We start from the raw sequence: 6,966 nt of genomic DNA, 5'->3' as shown, positions 1-6,966 counted from the left end.
GCTCTGTATGTGCGCGCTTTGAGCGTGCGCGCGAGCACCGAACAGAATTCTTCATGCGCATGAATGGTTTAAAACGCTTGAATGTTTAAATTGGTAAGACTTAGAAACACGTGTAAATGATAAACTGTGATCCGTTTCACCCCTACAAGCGAGTAAACAACGCGAATTAAGGAAGGGATTTTATATCACTATTCAAGATAGCCCTGTTGGGCAGGGCAGTGATACATTTTGGTAGCCCGACTGGACACAATAGCCCCATGACGTCGGGCTAGCGATTTTGCGAGCCCTGAATCAGCCTGCAATGCAAACGTTCACATATTTTCCCCATTTTAACTGTATTACTGACAAATAGGGTTGGGTCTCATTTGAATTTTATTGATTCCGATTCTGCTTATCGATTCCGATTCTTTACGATTCCCAGTTTCGATTCCAATATGATTAAATAATTATATCAAACATTTATCCTGTGTCCCTTTTTGCAAACCATTTATTGGAGCTGAATACCATGAACAAAAATCAACAGGCTACATAAAAACTGGACTCTTTAAGAGCTGTTTGTGTGCAAAATAGAACTGCATGATTCTGGATAAATTTAGTTATTTTCTTTCCCCCAGTGGAAGTTGTGGTTCTCTCATGATTCTGAAGAAAAAACTGACAACTAAACAAAATCACATGTAATTTATGAATTAATGATTAAATGACTCACTCAAGATGTACTTGTTTCATTACTGGATGAATCAGCATTCTTGAACGAATCTCTTGTATGATTTAAAGACAAATACATTTTAACAGCCCCTTTTCGCCACCTACTGGCGTAGCAATTTAATCGACAAATCTTCATTTGAAGTGTCAAATTACTTTCAAAAGTTGATTTACTCTATTTTAATCGCTACCATACACATCGTACACACAGTTTATATCTGAACTATAAACTTTTATCCCAGTACTTCTGTGATTAGAATGTTTGTAACAGAATAATGATACTGTGTGGCTGAAAAGACTGTGAAGCTGTTTCGTTCATGACAGACAGCTGCTCTCTTTAGGTCAATGGCAGCGTGAATGCAAATTTAAATGTTCAAATCACACTGGTGTGATCATACTCCACACGGACGAACCAAATGATCACAACATTGATCGCACATGGTTGAGGAATAAAACAGACGAATCATTGTAATTTAGGAATAGAATCTTGTTGGTGTTTGAATCATGTTCGCGATATTTAACGATCTATTAAATTAAAGTGCTTTGTCATGTTGGTGGTGACACCTCTCTTGCAACATGTTTAGCTATCACAGATATTATACTTGGCTTTTTTAGCTTCTGATCGCAAATGTAGCCAAACTTTGGAGCGCTTAGATTAGCGAGCAAGGTCCTGGCAGATCGCTAGGTCCGGTTCTCACAGATGAAGAAAAAAAAAGCGCATAGGAATCGATAGGCGGAATCGAAATTTTAATTTGACAACAAGTATCCGATTCCTGGCCTTAAGTATTAGATTCTGGAATCGGAATCGATTTTCGATTCCCAACCCTACTGACAAATGCTTTGTAATTTATATGAGTTAATTCTATTTATTATCATTGTGCAGTATTCTTTTAATATCAGAGGGATATGACATTACTCATTACAGTACAAGAAAACTTTCGTATATGCAAGCAAATCATGTGGAAAATAAATTAAATGTAAACATAAGGTAAGAGAGGGGTCATGACAGGGCTCCAGACTAATATTTGTGAGCAGTGTCTACGTTCTACAGATGGTGGCACCAGCACCTGATTTGGTGGCACTGCACATGTAATATTAATATGAAAAGTTTTGTCTCATAGAAATGCACATTTGACAGTAGATTGAGTTGAGAGTAGCAGGAGTTGAGATGCAGATGTACATTTATTTTCATTAACAAACAGTACATCTGTGAAAACTGTAACAGCCTTATCTTTCATACATTTGTATATCATGATCACCACAGGTACAGCACCTCACTCACTACTATGGTAAAAAAGTAGCCTAACTATATGGTTTCTGCTACGAAATACAGCAGCCTAAAGACAATCTATATAAGCACATATGCACAACAACTGATATGACATAAGAATACTATAATTATATTCCAATGCTCCTTTAATATATTTAGTACATTAATAATATAATAAAATTCAATAAGAATATTAAACATTTCTGCTACAATACCATGGTTACCGTTAGTGTTACTACAGTGAAACCATGGTAAATGCTGGTGATTTGTTGATTGAAATGCCTTCTAATTGGATCATTGTTGCATAGTGTTTCTGCATCAGTGTTGCTGAGAAAGACAGCTGATTAATTTAGCTTTAAACTAGTTTAAGTCACAGAGACATACTGTATGTGATTTGCACTGTAGAACTCTGCAGTGAACTTGTGCGCTTCTCACTGGATTTCACATCGCTGTTTAATGGTCGCATGATTACGACTAGACAGTGTAGTTATTCGCTCTTAAGCTTGCGCTGCGTTCCCTTTTTTGAGCCGAGCCAAGCCAAACCAAACCTTTTTTGGTTCAAGTGGATAGCGCTATTTTGTTCCGCTTTTGGCGTTTAATATTTATCATGCAGAATGCCAACGCCTATCAGTTGGTAGTGGCACCAGCGTGACCTCTAAATAAATTTAGTCGCACCGGCAAAAAAAAGGTTGAAAAATGCGACCATTTAGTCACAGTGTGAAGCCCTGGCTAGAGTGTAAAGGCCCCGATATACTTCAAACGAAGTTCGTTTTCATTCTTCGTTTGAGGGCAAAAAGAAGTTCGAAAAGGCTGAGCGACGGTATAATGTTTCCGAACTTTCCAACACCCCTGTGCTGCTGGAGTTGGGGTGTAGATTAATGTAAACATACATGTGTCGCGACGCTCGGGCGTATCCCATGAACACAACAACGATGAAATGAAGAAGTGTAAGCAATCTAGGTGTGAGACGGGCCCCAATGGTCAGAATATTATAGACAAAAGAATAATGATTAGCAGCAGTTCAGAGACAAGTATCATGTTTGTAATACAAAAGAACCATTCCATTTCCATAATCAGTCCTTTATGGGAAGTGTGAATGTCTCATCCACTGGTCTGCAACCTTCAATGTCAAAAGAGCCATTTTGGCCCATTTCCCACCAAATAAAGTTCACAACAACGATGAAATTATGAAGTGTATGTGTGAGATGGCCACCAATGGTCATAATATTATAGACAAAATAATAATGATTAGCAGCAGTTCAGAGGCAAGCATCATGTTTGCAATACAAAAGAACCATTCAATTCCATAATCAGTCCTTTAAGTGTGCATGGCTCATCGTCTGAAAACTATGTGAAAAAAAATAGTCAGTATAAAAATATTGAGTCAGTTTGTTACTTTATTTTATTAGTGTTCATTTATTTTATTAAACTGGATAAATTGTTACAGCTTTTTTTATTTTATGTGGTGTCATGATTTACTTTTGATAAAAACAAAGGTTTATTATTGTATGTTCGTTTGGCATTTCATTTATTGCATACCCTTTAAATTCGCTTATTGAAAGAACAACAGCAGCAGCAGTATGGTGTAACATTTATTTGAAACGCATGTATTTGGTACTTGCTACCTTATATCTCTACTCTTTCCTTTCATTCTTTTCATGGCTTTTGGCACAGATGCGCGAGCTTGTCGAGTGAATATCCCTTTCTCACAGACATCACTGGAAAGTTTGTATTTCGGTCGGATATGTCAAAAAGAAGTAAAACAATGCACAAGTTACTTAATGGTAGGGAGGGAGGGAGAGAGAGAGAGAGCGCACACTTCTGTTGTGTGATCTTTATTGATGTTCGCTCACTTAGCACGCATCATTTGGATTAAAACTAAATCGTAAATATAAGACAATTTATAGGGGCATTCACTATAAACGTCATTTATTTTCACCCTTAAGCATATTTAGGAGATTTATAGCGAGTGGTTCCCTGCATTTTTACAGCAAATCGCGTGATTACAGTACTAAGCCGCTGGAGCAGCTCTAATGTTATTAAATTAAAGATGATGTAGGCTACCATAGAGAGAGAAAAAAATGAACAGTGGAAGACAAACTTGGACACAAACTTGGACACAAACTTGTAAAATACATTGTGCATAATTAAGTGTGAAAAAAACTGAAGGATATACAGTCAAGCCAAAAATTAGAAACCAGATATAATTTTTGATATTTTTTTACTAGTGGGTGTAGGACACTATAATATGTAAAGTAAGGATAGCAACAAACTAAACTGTAATATATTATACCCAAAATTTCTTCATACAGTGGACTACCAGTAAAATTGATACAAATTTGGGACCAAAAATTATTCAGACAGAGTCTGGGAAAAAATTGAAGTTCAGGTTTGCATGAACCTGGATGACAGCATGCCCAGGAGACTATATGCTGTCTTTAAAGCTAAGGGTCACCAGTCTTTTCGACTGATTTTTTTTAAATGTTTTTTTTTTTTTACTTCTAAAATTGTTGTTAAACGAGTTTAAATGTAAGAAATATTGTATACGTGTTTAAGCGGTAAAATATGTTATATTAAGAACTTTATTTAACAAAAATAAAAGCAATTATCCACAATTTGCTGGGTAAGATTAGCCCAATGTGTGTTCTGTTTATTTATTTGTTTGTTTTTATTTTTTTAACCTAGTGGAACAAACAAAAAACACAATAAACGGCAGTGCATTTACATGCACCCTCTTAATGCGATTATAATACGATTTTGGCAATATTGCGATTAAACTTTACCTCATGTAAACGCAATACTTCGATCTAAATAATGCGATTAAGCTTATAATCGCAGCAAGCATAATCTTATTAATATAGGTGATGAACGCTGATTTTAATCGAAATATACAGGCATATAAACACCTTAATCGCATTACTGCTGCTCTGACCAAAGTGCGCATGTGCTCAGACGTACACGGATGCCGTGCTGTTCACACAACTTCATGAATGAACTTGGTGACATTATTCTGAAGTGTTTCTTCCACTCCGAATCGCTAAACACAGCTCGCTGTGCAGCCTTCGTTCCAAATGTTCATCCAGAGACGGCACAAAAAAACAAACAAAGAAAAAGAAACGATGCAGCGAAGGCAACAGTTACCAGTGGCATTTTCATCACTGCACAGAATAAACAGATTAAAACAGTGGCCAGTAACGCGCCTAATGTATGAGAGTTCATAATTTTTGCTGAGGTATATGAGAATAATGTTGATAAAAATAACCACACTTAACGAATAGTCAGAATAATGAAAATGGCATGTAAACGGGAATGAAGAGGTTTTCTTGTGTCATGTAAACATCTTACTGCGATTAAGTCCTTATTCTGATTATTGGAAATAAATCGCATTATTGATGCACATGTAACGCATGTATTCAACACTGCAATGTCACACAAAATTAAGATAATGCCATTCATTCCTTTCTTTGCAGAAGTAGTTTATTACCGTGGAAATAAAAACAAAACCTGGCATGGATAACACGAAAATCGAATTTCTTACTTTTATTATCATTTTATATTTAAAGGGGATAAAGTTATTGACATTATCATTATTATACGTGCTTTTTCATTAAATATATGCATGCTACATGTCAGCACGAATGTTTTTCATAGGCGCATGAGGAGGGGGATCCACCAAAATGAGGTGCCGGATCGAATTTCAGAGGTGCCGGATGTTCTTAAAATGTTCTTAAGTAAAATTGTAGATTTTTGGCGGAAAATTAATAGTTTAGATTAATCGATTTATCGATAAATTAGTCGATAGATTAATCAATAAAAAATAGTCGTTAGTGGCAGCCCTACTTGAATACGTATAACTCATCGTTTTAACTAATTGCAAAAGCGGAATAATCGTTCAAAACTTACTGATTAGTTATTGGAATAATTGACGATTATTTAATTAATCGTTCCATACATCTCATAATCTTGTACTGCAGTTATATCTGATCAAATGCGCGTTATTATTCTTTAGCTTGGGTTAAACACATCTGTTTTGCTTGGTTGGAACAGCAGCTACGCTAATTATGTCTCTATTCGTCTCTCTGTAACTAGGATTTACACAAGCTTCAGTCTGGATCCAGAAGAGATGATGCCAACCCCTCAGAGGACCTCAGATGATGCCTACTTAATTGAATTGAATAGACATAGACAAATAAAGTCCTTTCTAAAAGAAAGCAAATGTCTGACATCAGTATCTTCATTTTAAAGACATGTTGTCAGGTACATAAATCAAACCATACTCACAGTTGAGCAGAAACTCAAAGAGTTCTCAACCAAGGACTTTCAAAGAGCAAGCCGGTAGCCCGAGTTCAACCGTATGGCCTCCCTCTACCAAACGAACTGACTTACTCTATGGTGGCCGAGCTTATATGTCCGGATACCTCCAGGAATAACGCCCTCAAGCTGCTCCTGGTACTACATGTGACTTGAATACATCATACTATGAAATCAACAAGAATAAAGGAGCTAAAGTACAATAATAAATCCAAGTAACGTTTTGTCCATTACAGATGTTAAATTGTTTGGTTAAAAAGTGATTTCATTTCGCAATGGCTACAAGCCAACGGTTTTGTTCATATTTTGCTTATAATTTTAAATGACAGATGTCGTATTTTTTTTTTCTTTCTATGCGACACTTTTCCTACTGTGTTGACAGCAAAATGTTAAACAAATTTTGTATTTTGACAAGACGTACAAAAATTGTAGCCTATTTGTTATTTTTATTTAACCTACATTTTTTTAAAATTTTCACTGCAACACTTTTTCCTATTCGTGTTGACAGCAAAATGTAAAACTAATCTGATTCTGGACAAGACTAAATAAAATAAATACAATTTTTGTGCAGACTACATTTTTATTTATCATCTCTCTCTTTCAGTAGTGGAAATTTAAATGTGAGATTCTGGAAACGAGCTCTACATTTAGCGGGAACGGTCGGGTCAGGAAGAAAATTATTC

Source organism: Sinocyclocheilus rhinocerous, unplaced genomic scaffold (assembly GCF_001515625.1).
Source record: "Sinocyclocheilus rhinocerous isolate Xijiao unplaced genomic scaffold, SAMN03320098_v1.1 scaffold3517, whole genome shotgun sequence".
In the NCBI taxonomy this organism is placed as follows: domain Eukaryota; kingdom Metazoa; phylum Chordata; class Actinopteri; order Cypriniformes; family Cyprinidae; genus Sinocyclocheilus; species Sinocyclocheilus rhinocerous.
This window is presented reverse-complemented; position numbering follows the sequence as displayed.